This window comes from Musca domestica, unplaced genomic scaffold (assembly GCF_030504385.1).
Source record: "Musca domestica strain aabys unplaced genomic scaffold, Musca_domestica.polishedcontigs.V.1.1 3, whole genome shotgun sequence".
In the NCBI taxonomy this organism is placed as follows: Eukaryota; Metazoa; Arthropoda; class Insecta; order Diptera; family Muscidae; genus Musca; species Musca domestica.
The window spans coordinates 32,558,373-32,574,805 of record NW_026712299.1 but is presented as its reverse complement, the minus strand read 5'-3'; the positions used below and the strand labels follow the sequence as shown (position 1 = coordinate 32,574,805).

The window sequence follows — 16,433 nt, the reverse complement described above, 5'->3', positions numbered from 1 at the left end:
GGGAATTGAGATTTCGAAGGAATTTAGTTTAATAGAAGTTTAAACTAAGGGGTTTCTCAAAATATTTCTCTTCTCTTTTCTACAGTTGGTCAATTAAATCTTTTTTTAAAGATAATCACTAAAAATAGAAGTAACTATTTTTCAAAAAAAGAGGAATATCTCTAGAAAAACGAAGTTTGCTGAGGCATTTTTAATGTAGGATCATTGATTTATGTATTATACCTGGTGATAAAATATTTTTTAAAACTTTGGAAATAAAACACTGTACAATGTATAAATTAATTAAAAACAATTATAAATAAATAAATAAAAGAGGACGACAAAAGACTCAACCATGGTAGAAATACCAGGTAACAACATAGGCGAAAATTACAACAAAGCAAATGTTGTCGGAACTTGATATGTCGAAATTGTAGGCAAGGCGAATTTACTTGACATATAAAATTTGAGGCAAATTGTTTTGCACCAATCAGAACGAAGCATTGAATAATTTTGTTGTATTTTTATTTATATTTAAAAAATTTATATTTTGCAAGGAAATTTTGTGAAAAGCAAACAAAAAGTCGAAGACTCGAAATAAGACAAGAAACCATGAAACAACCACCAAAATGAGGATAATTTACAAAGGCTGCTGCTCCAAACAATGAATTTTGCCGTGGATTTCTAAAAATGTAGATTCAACACATAAAATCCTCAAATTTTAAAGAGAATTACCGGCTCTTAAATCGTGGATATTTGAAGAACATTCCGGGTCTCAGATGTGGCTATATCTCGAAAGCATATTTGCGGATCTCAAATAGTGGATTTGTTGATTTATTTCAGACCTAAACATTATTATTTTTGAAATGAGACCAATTGTTTATCTTGAAGTCCTAAAGGATAAAAGTCCAAGTTTTAAGAAAAAAAGTTCAGTCGGAGCTTCGACAGAAATATATCCTCAGAATTTGACCACTTATTTATCTTTACTTTATTTCAAGGGCGTATCATAAAGATTTTTCACTAAATCTAGTATTAATACTTTGAAGAGAACTGGGAATAATATCACATTTTATGAGAATAGTGATTATTAAATATTTTGTAGGATAGGTATCAGATCTATTGTTCAAATATGACCTGATGAAGATATTATGAAAGGACATAGACTTTTGTCTGGGTGATTCATTTTTGTTTTTTAACTTTTTCCAACATTTTCAATTTTAATAATTGTTCAGGTTACTCTCTCATTTTATGTATCTGTAGGGCGAATTCATATTACAACAATTTGTTTGACATATCAAGTTGCCTACAGCTGGCCTGATAGGGCTACCTTTTAATTCTACCATGGACTCAACTAAATATATATCTTATTTTGAAAAGAAGACATACAATAATCCCAAGCGAAATTTGGAAACGTTTTTCGACATGAATTATAAAGAAAGCATCTTGGTCTTGGCACATTATTTCTGTACAATATTGGTGAACCTATTTAAAAATATTCGGAAGACACGTATTACGTTTTACAACAAAAATTGAAAAGCGTTCGCCTCTATTTTATGGAAAGTAAGTATATTTTAGAAATTGGAGAACAATTGGTTTATACGTTTTAATTAAAAATTTTGATTTGTTTTTGTTGGGACGGGTTTTCGCAAGAAAAATTTAAGAAGGCGTTTTTTATTTGGCCGTAAGTAGAAGAACCAACTTTATTTAACAATTCATTTTCCAACTCTATTTTCTTTTTATACCCTCAGCCATATGGCTAGTGAGGGTACGTATCATTTGATACGGCCAAAACGTGCCACATTGAAATAACGGGTTTAGACCCTAGGTCTTTTTGGGCCAAATCCGTTTCAGGACATTTGGAGTCGATCTAGCGATGTCTCTCCTTCCGTTTCGAAGGGAGTATCCGATTTGATCCAAACTTGATACATCGTAATATTACTGTCAAACTTAGATCGAGTTCGGAGATGGGTAATATCAACATTTTCAAAGAAAATAATTTACTGCACAGAAAGAGATTTTTCTCCAACTTTGTAAATCCGAAAAATGAATGCGAAAATGGACAATATCGGTTCAGTCCAACATGTATCTCTCACACCTAGGGTCAAAATTTTGAATAATTATAAATCTAATAAAATATGAGGTAAGAGTCCGATTGTCCAGACTTGGCACACCTCAATATTTCCATAAACACAACATCTGTTATACAGAGGGTAGAGATCGGACCATTCCTTCTGGTACCTCCCCCATAAAGGGCCAAGATTTTGAATAATAAAATCCGAAATAAGCTTCCGGTTCTCTTCGAATTACATAGATCGCAATATTTTAGTAAACCCAAGGTCTGGTATGAAGATGGGATATATCGGTCCACTATAATCCACTCACTAAAATTTGTAATGGATACTGCAGCCTATGACTGAAAATTATCTGTGCAGGTCCACGTTTTGGTATAGCCCCGGTATTTTGATGATTTTTGCGACATTATTCACCAAAATTGTTGAAATTCGTAGTGAATACTACAGCCTAAGACAGAGAATTGTATGTCCAGGTCCAAGTCTTCGTAGAGCCCCCATATAACCGCACCTCCCGATATTCGGTATTTTGACGATTTTAGAGACATTACTCACCGGAATTGTTTTAAATTTGGTATTTGAGGTTCGTAATGGTTACTACAGCCTAAGACAGAAAATTGTCTGTTCGGGTCCACGTCTTCGTATAGCCCCCATATAACGGTACCACCGTATATTCGGTATTTTGATTATTTTTGCGGCATTATTCACCAAAATTGTTTCACATTTGGTATTTGAAATTCGTAGTGGATACTACAGCCTAAGACAGAGAATTGTCTGTGCAGGTGCAAGTCTTCGTAGAACCCCCATATAACCGCACCTTCCCATATTCGATATTTTGATGATTTTAGCGACATTATTCGCCGGAATTGCTACAAATTTGGTATTTGAAGTTCGTAATGGATACTACAGCCTATGACAGAAAATTTTCTGTGCAGGTCCACGTCTTTTTAGAGCCTCCGTATAATCTCCCGATATTTAGTATTTTGATGATTTTAGCGATATTATTCACCGGAACTGTTCCAAATTTTGTATTTGAAATTCGCAATGTATACTACAGCCTATGACAGAAAATTGTCTGTGCAGGTGCAAATCTTCGTAGAGCCACCATATCACCTCCCGATATTCGGTATTATGATGATTTTTGCGACATTATTCACCGAATTTTTTTAAGTTTCGCATTTGAATATTTTAATTGCTTATGACAAAAGTTCCCTACGTCATCGTATAGACCCTAATATAGCGGCTACATTCGGTATTTAAAAAATTTTACCAGAATTTTTAGCGGATACTTTTCTTTTTTTTTTAAATTGCCAAATTCGTTCCAAATAGTGGAGGGTATTCAAAGTTCGGCCCGGCCTAAGTTACAGCCTTTTTACTTGTTTCTCTTCTCACTGAAACATTTGGTCGCGAGCCGAATAGAGAATTGAATGTGATTTTGCACCCGAACGAAGTGGTTGTGATTCGCTTCTCATTTTTTCACAATGGATAGAAAAATTTCTTGCTCCAAAATGTCAGGATTTCAATATAATCCATAATTGCGAAAAGCTCGATTTTGTGAATTTTCCCCAAAAAATCCCACACGGTCCGGTTGCGCTGTTCCACCCTTGACCTTGATTGTTTCTACCTTCCCTCGCCTTCTATTAAAATTAGTAAAAAAAATGAAACACATGACTATTGTTGTTATCGTTACGGCAACGCAGCAACAACAACAACAAACAACCGACATTAAAACAGCAACCAAAGAAAAAAATTAAAATAATTAAAAGACAAATAAAGTAATGATAGCAAAACATAATATGACGACACACCTTTTTCAAATATTTCGCAGCAGCAGATATTTATCTATTCGCTTATCTTCTCGCTTCGCATCTATGTCGGTCATAAAACGACAGCAGTTATCCGAATGGCAACCATGTACATGTACGTTCATACATGACACACATACTTGTATGACGTTCTCAGAATTCCCGCCAATGTTTGTTTTCATTTTCGAAAAGCTCACAACTGCTTCGACTAAATGCTTAGAACCCTTGGGGCTGTGAAGCAGCCAAGGGGGAACAATAAAAATGAATTTAACGTAGAAATGAAAACAAAAAACGAAACTAAATTCTAAACTCGATTACATGCAAACTCTTGCACGCAAATGGCTAGGTAGTGACCCCGGTCGATATTGAAACACAAAAATGAAAAAAGAAGACATTTTCAGTATTTTCATAGAGAAGTTTTTTAACCCAGAGCACTTAAAGTTTTTATTGCAAATTTTTTACTATTACCAGTGGATAATAAAAAATGGGTTCTTAAGCCACTCCACTTGACTTCATAATCGTCAAGGCGTTAGGGTATGTGCATATGAGTGGGAATGTGTGTGTGTGTGTGTGGATTTCTGATGTTTCTATTACCCATTCAAGCGTTGCCTGCAAACGTGCAGCAATCTAAAGTCACGTAGCCAACACGACCAGACATCTTGGGAACACGTGAAAAATCCTTACAACTTGACGTATCAAAAATTTTAGTTTTCCAGTTTTTTAACCCTTAAACAAACATAAATCAAAAATCGTTTAAAAGTGCTGCCATACAATATTCAGTTTTAAAACTAGATTTACATGGCCACATTGGCATAAAGGTCGTAAGTGTTTCTTGAGGGTTAATAGATTTGCCATTAAATTCTTTTTTTATAACCTCCACCATACTATGGAGGGTATATTAACTTTGTCATTCCGTTTGTAACTCCTCGAAATACTCATGTCAGACCCAACAAAGTATATATATTCTTGATCAGCGTAAAATTCTTAGTCGATTTAGCGATGTCAGTCTGTTTGCCTGTTCGTCCGTCTGTCTGTCTGTCCGTCTGTTGTAATCACGCTATCTTTCGAACGAATTGAGATAGAAGGAACGAATTGCACACATGTTTATTTTTCCAGTAGGCAGGTTAAGTTCGTAAATGTGCCATGTTGGTCCACATTTTCGTATAGCCCTTATATAACGGTACCTCCGGATACTCGGTATTTTGATGATTTTGTGGACATTACTCACCGGAGTAGTTTTAAATTACGTATTTAGAGTTCATAATGGGAACTACAGCCTGTGACAGAAAATTGGGTATGCAGATCCACGTCGTCGTACGGGCCCCATATTCCCTATATTCGGTATTCCGACGATTTTACGTACAATACTCACCGAAATTGTTTGAAATGTCGTATTTGGAGTTCGAAAGGGATACTACAACCTAAGACAGAAAATTGTCTGTGCAGGTCCACGTCTTCGTATAGCCCCCATATAACGGTACCTCCCAAAATTCGGTATTTTGATGATTTTAGCGTCATTATTCACCGGAGTAGTTTCAAATTACGTATTTAAAGTTCGTAATGGGAACTACAGCCTGTGACAGAAAATTGTGTTTGCAGGTGCAGGTCTTCGTATAGGCCCCATATATCAGTACTTCCCTATATTCGTTATTTTGACGATTTTAGGTACGATACTCACCGAAATTGTTTGAGATGATGTATTTGAAGTTCGTAATGGATGCTACAGCCTGTGACAGACAATTGTCTATGCAGGTCCAGGTTTTCATATAGCTCCGATATAGGGGTACCTCTCTATATACGGTATTTTGATTATTTTTAAACTACATTATTCACCGTTTATTTCAAGTTTCGAATTTTAATATGGTAATGGCTTATGACAAACAAAGCCTATGTAGCTTCGCGTCGTAGAGACCCCAACATAACGGCTGTATTCGGTATTTTTAAGATTTAAACAGAATTTTAAAAGGATTTTGTTTTTTGGAAATTTCCAAATTCGTTCCAAATGGTGGAGGGTATTGCTTTCTAACTTTTTTGCAGCTAACTTCATTAAGAAGCCCATACTGTAGGGTGAGATAAAAAAAAACTGCAACACAGTCAAATGCCATAATTTTTAAATTTTATTTTAAAATTTCATTGAATGAAAGCAAAAAAGTCGGAATTAGCATCAAGTTTTAGAATAAGTTTAGATTTGTTCGAATTGGTCACATTTGGCACGAATTATGGCCTTCAAACGGCCAATGAAACCGTCACACACTGGCCGAATGTTGCTCTGCGGTATTTTGGCCCAAAACCGGCGAAGCGCTTGCTTGAGGTGATCGACACTTTGGTATTTTTTAGTCCCAACCTTGCTTTCCAAAATACTCCAGACACAATAGTCCAACGGATTGGTTTCCGGAGATTTTGGTGGCCATGTGCGAGGAATCTCATTTTGTAACCATTCTTGGGTGGCGCGTGCTGAGTGCGATGGTGCTGAGTCCTGTTGGAATGTACAAGGTCTGCGGCCACAATGTTTGCGTGTTCAAGGCTTTAATATACCCTCCAGAATATTTTTGCGATAATATTCGAAATTTATTCTGATGCCTGATGTCACGGTCGATTAATACAAGAGAAGAGAGCGAACATCGGCTGTTATGGCGGCCCACACCATCACCATGGCCGGCGCTTGAGTTCTAGTGGCAAACCGAAGATGCACATTTTCAGCTGACCTCTTTGGCAAGTAAACACGATCATTTTGTTTGTTTACAAACTGCTGGACAACGAATGTTTTCTCATCGGAGAAAACCAAATTCGGTAGTTCACAACTTTCGGCCAAACAAAGCAACTCTTTATCTCCATTAAGTCTATTTTCTTTCTGTTGCGGTGTAAGTTCTTGCACTTTTTGGAATTTCAATGGCTTGACTGCAAGCTCATTTTTCAATATTTGCCGAATGGAATATTGCGATATGTGTGGCTCACGAGCCATTTTTCCGCGACCAGCAGGTTTCGATCAAATCGCTTCTTTACTTTTCGAATCATTTCTGCTGATGTTGCTGTTTTGTTCCGTCCTCTTCCATGACGTTGGGCTACGCAACCAGTATTACGGTAACGAGCGATGATACGAGACACAAAAGATTTATTCACATTTAAATGCTGGAGTGCTCTAACGATAGCTACTTGTGGTTTTCCGGCCAAATAAAGAAATCACACTATCACGCTTGAATTCCAGCACGAATAACTTTTTTTCTGGAAAATTTTCACCAAAAGGCTTTTGTACGCTTGTAAACAATATAATGAGCTGTCACTGGAATAATGACAGAAATTACAGTAGTCTAAAGTTGGTTGCAGTTTTTTCGTATCACCCTGTAGATTAATGGCGACAAAACACGAGACTGCAAGTCGAATAGAAATATGGCACAAGCGGAAATAGAGGAGTGCTTAAAACCACCAGAAGTCTGGTGGTTAGTGTTTTTGGAGGGTTAATAGATTTGCTTTTTTGTCGTCAAAATGTTGTATATACCCGCCGCCCTAAGGTGAAAATAAATGCAAATTACAACATTTTTCCAGCCATGAAAAACACTTCTTTGTTCAAATGAGCTTTGATTTGGTTGCATGTCCTCGCGCAACTTAAATAACTAACATACTTTGCCGCCACTTTAATGAAAATAGAATGAGTGTATTTCAAGGATACTTCTACGGTCGAAATTCCATTGCATAGCCTCGAGAATATACATACCAAATTAACATGAAGTAATTATGCGGACAATTTTGTTTCCAAAAAGAGAACTCGGGAATTTTGTCTGGGATTAGCAATGGTATTTATGTTAAAACGCATGTCTATGGACATGAGCTACCGGACGAAATGTTGGCAAGAGTATGCCAATTTTGGACTAAGATAGACCATTTGATGACCGATTGCCTAGCAGTCGAAGGCAACACGCTGATAAGGTGTATGCCTCAGTTAGTTAGCAGCATTTGGCAGGAAGAACGTATACCCGAAGATTAGAACGTGAGCATCCTAGGCTCCGTCCACAAGGAGGGAGATAATACTGTTTGCTCCAACAGCAGGGGCATAAGTCTTCTCCCTATTGCCTACAAGATAGGCACAGGGATATTGTGCGAACGACTAAGGCCTATTGGCCAAGGAAATAATTGGACCATACCAATGCGATTTTAGACCTGGCAAGTCCACCATTGACTACATTTTTGCCCCACGGCAAATCCTGGAAAAGACGAAAGAGATGCAGATCATCTCTTTCAACACCTTTTTGTCGACTATATAGCAGCCTTCGACAGCCTGCTACGATCAAAGGTATTTCAAGCCTTGTCTGAATTTGGTATTCCCGCAAATCTCACCGGGCTTTATTAAATTACTTTAAGCTATTAGAGGTCCTCAGTTAAAATAGGAATGAAACTCTCCGAATAGTTTTGTACCAAAAGAGGTTTTTGGGCAAGGAGACAGCCTTTGTGGTGATCTCTTCAACATCCTGCTGGAAAAGCTTATACGAGAGGCAAACATCGTTAAGAAGTGGCACAATCTTCATATGTTACTTGCTTAGGCTTATGATATAGACATCATGAGACGATCAGTGAAAGAAGTAATAACTGATACCTGTAGGAAGGTCGAAGGAGAATCTGTTATGGATGTTAATTTCGTATCAGACCTTGGGTTAATAAAATTATTGCGATGTGTGAAGACAATCAAACTCTTACATCAAATTTTATTAGAGTTGTAATTATTCAAAATGTTAACCCTTTGTGGGGGAGGTACTTGATGGAGTGGACCGATATTGTCCATTTTCGCACCCACTAGTAGAAATATTAGGATTTGCAAAGTTGGAGCAAAATCGGATTATCGTTTCTCTTTCTGCTCAAAAATATTTGTTTTTGAAAATTTCGACCTTTTGTGGGGGAGGTACCAGAAGGAGTGGAGCGATATATTCCATCTTAACATCAGACCTTGGGTTGATAAAAATATTGGTATGTTTGCAATTTCCAGACAATCGGACTATTACATCACATTTTATAATAGTTGTAATTATTCAAAATTTTGACCCCTTGTGGGGGAGGTACCTGAGTTTACCGATATTGACGATTTTCGCACTTGACGTAGCACTGACGCAAATATTAGGATTTGCAAAATCGGATTATTGCTTTTCTTTCTGTGCAGAAAATATATTTTTTGAACATTTCGACATTTTGTGTGGGAGGTACCAGAGGGAGTGGACCGATACATTCCATTTTCACACCAGACCTTGGGTTAATACCTTTATTGAGATGTGTGAAATTTGAAGACAATCAGACTCTAACATCACATTTTATAAGAGTTGTAATTATTCAAAATTTTGACCCTTTGTGGGGGAGGTACCTGTTGGAGTATACCGATATTGTCCATTTTCGTAACTGATGAAAATGATGAAAATATTAGGATGTGCAAAGTTGGAGCAAAATCGAATTATCCTTTCTGTGCAAAAAATCATTTTCTTTGAAAATATTGATATTTTGTGGGGGAGGTACCAGAAGGAGTGGACCGATATTGTCCATCTCCGAACTCGATCTAAGTTTGACAATAATATTACGATGTACCAACTTTGAATCAAATCGGATACTCCCTTCGAGAGTTATCGTGCGCAACAGCCAGCCAGACAGACGGACGAACATTGCTAGATCGACTCCAAATGTCCTGAAATGGATTTGGTTCAAAGAGACCTTGGGTCTCTCGATTAGGCACGTTTTGGCCATATCAAATCATATATACCCTCTCTAGCCATATGACTGAGGGTATAAAATATCAATTGGTTCTCTTCGCATTACTTAAGGACACATTTTGTACAATTACGTCTTACAACTAGTACAGGACGGACGAAATTGAGTTAATTGGAATTTACATTGCCCTCAATTAGCTGAACTTCTTCGTAACCTTTAACTCTCGATGTGAAATATTGGGACGTAATTAATTAATAAATTACAATATTTCATTAAAAAAACAACAGGTACTTTCATTCATCGCAATAAAAGAGAGAATTTCAACAAAATGTAAAGAGAGGGTAAAATTTAAAGGTTAAACCAGCGGTGCTCAAGAAGAAATATCTCTTTTCAGTCAAATTTCTCTTTGCTTATTTAAATCAAGAACAAAACAGTGTTAAGTCTTTATTTATACAAATATATTTTATCCATTTGCTTTATAAATTATTTTGGCAAACATTCGTGTTTAAATAGAACCGTAAAATATAAAGAAAAACAGATTTTTAATTTTCTCTTAAATTATATCTTTTTTCTCTTCATGTTCTAGAACACGGATTTGAGCACCGCTGGTTAAACTCTCTCTACTCTTTTAATTTAATTTGAATTTCAAACACACTCTCTCTCTCTCTACCAGCATTATCACAACTCTCATGCTCTCAATTTCTCCCACTCTCACCCGCTATAGCACCCACTTTAATATTGTTATTACAGATTATTCTAGTTTTTATTTTTACTTCTACTTTTAATATTATTCCATGTATTCTCGCTAAAAATTGTTATTGCACAGACGTTGCTAATTAATGTTGTATTAAACTGAATTAAACAATAATAAATAAATTAATGCTGAGATATCATTTCCGATAGCTGTTAAAAAATCATCCTTCATCCTTCATCCTCCCTCCATCACCATAAAACTCTTAACTTTCCCAAATTTATTGATTTTTTTTCTCCATCCACCATTGACCTTTCGACCCTCTCTGGCCAACAGGAAAGAAATAACAGGAAGAAAAAAACAATCAGATCCTTAGTTAGCGTAGGTAGCATCACTTGTGTCCAGGTCCTTCACAGTTTCGAATGCATTCCAATTAGATTTTGCGTAATTTGTCATCTTATTCTTTGCACCTTTGCCTCGTATATATCAATGTATCATGCTGTGTTTCGCAAGGACCCTTAGCTGGGCCGCCCAAAGATGACTACAGTCCACCACTTGTTCCACGAATATCTAAACATCCGGCAGACAACGGAAGGTGTAAACTTGGGTTGTTGTAGTTGCTGCTGTTGCTCCTACAAAAGTTATGCAAAACGCAATTGCTTCGCAGTTCTTGCATGATTTATTTACATGAAGTGCAAATTACATTGTTCTCTAACTTCTGGGGCAATTGGGCGCCAAGTCGCAGGTATCTTAACGGTTATGCAAACTTTCGTTTGCATAGCCCACACACACACATTCACCAAGTTTTAACGAGGTATTTTGCCAATGTCTGTTGGTTGTTATTTATGAACATTTTGTATTGCATATTTTTAGGAGGAAATATTTTTACGTAATGACCTGCTTAAAAGTATGCACGCAATGATTTCAGATTAATCGCCTTAAGATATGCCAGAAAATACTAAATTTATTTTCCAAAAATTACCATGAACTGAAGAAGCTTGTAAGATGAGCGTATTCAAGGTAATGAGAGAGAGAGAGAGAGAGAGAGAGACACACACACACACAAGCGTTGTTTATAAATTGAAATATGAGAATTTTTATTACCTTAGCATTTGATGGCATAGCCATAGCAGCAGTTGCTGCGCCTTAAGGTATGCTAGAACAAGATACTCGCACAAGTTTATGAGTAACATTTTGACTTTTAGCATAATGTGTAACAATAAAACTGACTTAATTGCCACGTTTTCGTAGGATTTTTTTATACCTGTGTTACTAAGAAAATGTCATAAAATTTCTGAAGGTAAAAAGCCTAGAGGTTGTGCTTAAATATTTAAAAATTTTTAAACAGAGTATTTATTTGGCCGAGGATAAGTAAGGTGCTGATGTGATTTTTTCTTGTACAATGAAAAAGCAGATTGCGGAATATACCTTATTATAGATAGTTAAAGTTAGTTGAGACATAATTTTAAAGTCATAAGTTATATGACATCTACTTTTGTTTCGAATTTTTACATTATAGCGTTGGCGTTACCGAAAAATATTAAACTACAAAAAAAGAAAGTTTATTCTATACTGCATATGTTATATACCATGTTAGAATTAACAAGCTGTAAGTTCGGCCGGGCCGATCTTTGAATACCCTTCGCCATTTGGAACGAATTTGGCAATTTTCCAAAATAAATAACATCCGTTAAAAATTCTGTTAAAATCTTAAAAATATCAAATGTAGCCATCATATTAGGGTCTAAACGACGACGTGAACCTGCATAGGCAATTTTTGTCATAAGCCATTACAATATTCAAATGCGAAACTTGAAAAAAAAAAATCGGTGAATAATGCAGCTAAAATCATCAATATAGGGAGGTACTATTATATGGGGCTATACCAAAATATGGACCTACACACACAATTTTCTGCCTTAGCCTGCAGTATCGATTACGAACTTCAAATACCAAATTTCAAACAATTCCGATGAATAATATCGCTAAAGTCATCAAAATTCCGAATATCGGAAGGTACCATTATATAGGGGGGCTATATGAAGACGTGGACATACACACACAATTTTCTGCCTTAGCCTGCAGTATCCATTACGAACTTTAAATACGAAATTTCAAACAATTCCGACGAATAATGAAAATCATAATAATTCCGAATACATGAAGGTACCGTTATATGGGGGCTATACGAAGTCGCGGGTCTGCACAGACAATCTCCTGTCATAGGCTGTAGTAACCATTACGAACTTCAAATTCGAAATTTGAAACAATTCCGGTGAATAATGTCGCTAAAATTGTCAAAATACCGAATATCCGGGGGTACCGTTATATGGGGGCTATACGAAGACGTGGACCAACATAGATAACTTTCTATCTTAGGCTGTAGTATCCATTACGAACTTCAAATACCAAATATAAAACAATTCCGATTAATAATGTCGCTAAAATCATCAAAATACCGAATATCGGGAGGTACCGTTATATGAGGGCTATACCAAAACGTGGACCACCATGACCCATTTTCTATACCAAAAATTCTGCAGACATAATATACATTTGAGTGAAATTCTATTTCATTTTGTTCAGAAGTTAGAATGATTTCCACAGACGGATAGACCGACGGACATCGCTAGATCGACATAGAATTTTATGCTGATCAAGAATATATATATACTTTGTGGGGTCTAAAATGTATATTTCGATGTGTTACAAACGGAATGATAAACTTAATATACCCTCCATACTATGGTGGAGGGTATAAACAAACGACGAACTTTTATACCCTCCACCATTCGGAAGGAACATGAACATTTTCAAAACTTTTTATACCCTCCACCTTTCGGAAGGGACATGAAAATTTTCAAAAAAAAAATCGTAGAAAAATACCGCTCAAATGAAAACCTTTTTATGGAGTCTATATGAAGACGTGGATTCCGTACTTCAATTTGAAACAATTCCGGTGAATACAGAATAAGAAGAGGCATCGTTTTTTGGGGGCTATACAAACACGAGGACAAAAACGTGCATAGACAATTTTCCGTCACAGGTTGTAGTACCCATTACGAACTTCAAATACGAAATTTGATCAATTGCAGTGAATAATGTCGCCAAAATCATGGAAATGCCGAATATCTGGGGGTACCGTTATATCGGTGCCATACTAAAACGTGAACCTATTTCGACAGTTTTCTTTCTCTTGCCCTTGTGTGAATTTTCAGACAATTCCATTGAAAAATTTGGCTACAATTACCAAAATACCGAATATCGGGAGGAACCGCTATATAAGGGATATACGATATCGTGAACCTATATAGACAATTCTCTTCCAGGGGGTATTATACTCCCAAGGAACTTCTTTTATGGATTTTAAGACAATTCCATTGAAAAATATGGCGGGGGCAGTGGGTACCATTATATGGGGGCTATACGATGTCATGGACCTATATAGACAATTCTCTTCCAGGGGGTAATGTGCTTAGAAGGAACTCCTTGCGTAGAATTTTAGATAATGCCATTGAATGTGGCTAAAATCATAACAATATCGAATGTCGGGATGTACCGTTATATGGGACCTATACGATATCGTGGACCTATATAGACAAAAGAACTCCTAGTGTAGAATTTCAGACGATTCTATTAAAAAATGTGACTGAAAATACCGAATAGATGTATGTACCGGGGAATATGCAAAATCGTGGACCTATATAGACAATTCTTTTTCAAGGTGTAATGTAGTCACGAAAAACTCCTCACATAATTCCATTGAAAAATGTAGCTATAATCATCAAAACACCGAATATCGGGGGTACCGTTGTATGGGGGCTTTACCATATCGTGGACAGATATAGGCCATTTTCGAACTTGACCTGCCTGCAGACAAAAGACTGATCTGTGTAAAATTTTAGTTTTTTATCCTTATTGGTTTTGACTCTCGCGTGATTACAACAGACGGGCGGATGGACAGACAGGGCAAATTGTCTTAGAATTTTACCCTGATCAAGAACATACATACTTTGTTGAATCTATAATTATTATTTCGATGAGAGTTACAAATGGAATGACGAACTTAATATACCCTCCATAATATGTATGGTGGAGCGTATACAAATTCTGAAATTTATTTAGACTGCCGATGAATATATGTATGTATGTATACTGATGGTGGTTTGGAAATGCATCCCATAATTGTACCAAAAGTACAAAATAGTACTAAATTTAATATTGGGTGAAGGGATATCATCATTGAGCTGAAATCCCTTTAGGTAAGATACTGGTTTGTAAAAGAGTTCTAAAATATTACGAAAAGTACTAAATGATACTAAACTTGGTATTTGGTAAAGGGATAGGGCTGGAATCCTTAAATTTAATATTGAGGTATTTGTTGATATCTGGTTTCGAGATCTGATAATGGTTTTGAAAATGCGTACTATATTAGTTCGAAAAGATCTCATTGGTACTAATTTTGGATCGCTATTAATATCTAGGATGGGGAGATGTAGATTGTTTTTACATGCGCAATAAATGTTACTTAATTTAGTATCGGGTGTAGGGATAGAGGTGAAATTTTGAAATTTGACTGTTGGTTTCTAAGGATAACAAATAAAAACGTTGACATAGTTTTAGGCAGAAAACGTCAAAATGAATGATTTTCAAGACTTTTTGATGTAAAAGGGAGTAATAATATTATCAAACTTAATCCAATATGAAGACGGATGGGCTGGTAGACTAGGCTATTAAGCCTTTATAGGTATCGGGAAATGGTTTGTAGCATTACAAAAATTAAACAAATCTTTGAATTACGAATTGTTGACTAAATGACTAACATTAGACCCTTTAAAGTAGCAGTAAAGACCAGGGAAATAACCAAATCCTTCTTTAATCTTCCTCTTTTCAGAAGCCGCGAACTTATCCATTATCTGTTGTTGGTTTTATTGCCACGTGAATGACTTTTCATTTGTTTAAATGCTATCTGACATGTTTACGACTGTCAAGTGACTCCAACGTGAGCTGAGTAGATTTTTCTGTTTGGTAATATTTTTACATTTATAATAAAGGCACGATTGTGAGTTTCTGTGCATGTACATGTGTTTTTGTCTAAAAAAACTTTTTTCTATGAACTCCAAGTTTTTCATTGAAAAAAAAAAAAAAAAAAAAACACAGAAAAGTATCGGAAGTGGTGCAGTTTTTTGTGATCTGCATTGGTAAATGGAACTTTTTTGCAACACAGTGAGAGAGAGAGAGAGAGAGAGAGAGAGGGACGAAGCTTTCTATTCTATTGCAATGGTCGACGGCAGCTGGTAAGCATTAGCTGTTCCCTGTTCATATTTTTTTTTGACTTGTTGCTAGTTGAGTATAGTCATGCTGGTGGTATCTGTATCCTCCTACGCTCTATCTATTACAAGATACATCTACTGGATGCACATTAATCATGCCAGTGATACCGTTGGCTTTTATGTTTTGGCAATGATGATGATGGTTTAGGGATGCCCACAAGGGAAAATATTCTCAAAAAAAAAAAAAAAAAAAAAAAAAATTAAAAGTATCAGTCGATTAGGCCGACAGATATACAGGGTAAGATGAAAAAACTGTAACCAACTTCAGATTGCTGTCATTGCTAAGCCACTCGTCCGACAGCTGTTAAAATTATTCCAGTGACAGCTCATTATATTGTTTGCAAGCGCACAAAAGCATTTTGGTGAGAATTTTCCAGAAAAGAACTTATTCGTGATGGAATTCAAGCGTGATAGTGTGATTTCTTTATATTTGGCTGGCTATCGTTAGAGCACTCCAGCATTTAAATGTGAATAAATCATTTGTGTCTCGTACCATTGCTCGTTACCGTGATACTGGTAGCGTAGCCCGACGTCAAGGAAGTGGACGGAAGAAAACAGCAACATCAGCAGAAATGGTTCGAAAAGTAAAGAAGCGACTTGATCGAAACCCGCGTCGCACGTGGCCGAAAAAAGGCTCGCGAGCTGAATAAATCGCAATAAATCGAGCTGAAATAATCGGCAAATATTGAAAAATGAGCTCGTGGTAAAGCCATTGAAATTCCAAAAAGTGCAAGAACTTACACCGCAACAGAAAGAAAATAGACTCAAAAGAGCTAAAGAGTTGCTTCGCTTGGTCGAAAGTGGTGAACTGCCAAATTTGGTTTTCTCCGTTCTCCGATGAGAAAACATTCGTTGTCCAGCAGTTTGTTATGGT

General features: G+C 36.3%; 1 long non-coding RNA gene across 1 annotated transcript; it reads left to right on the top strand.

The window, feature by feature from the left end:
- Positions 1 to 328: 328 nt before the first annotated feature.
- On the top strand, positions 329 to 955 carry LOC109612872 (uncharacterized). The gene is made up of 2 exons (XR_009342541.1): positions 329 to 412; positions 537 to 955. It is a non-coding gene; the product is annotated as an uncharacterized LOC109612872 (long non-coding RNA).
- The last annotated feature ends 15,478 nt before the right edge of the window (positions 956 to 16,433 follow it).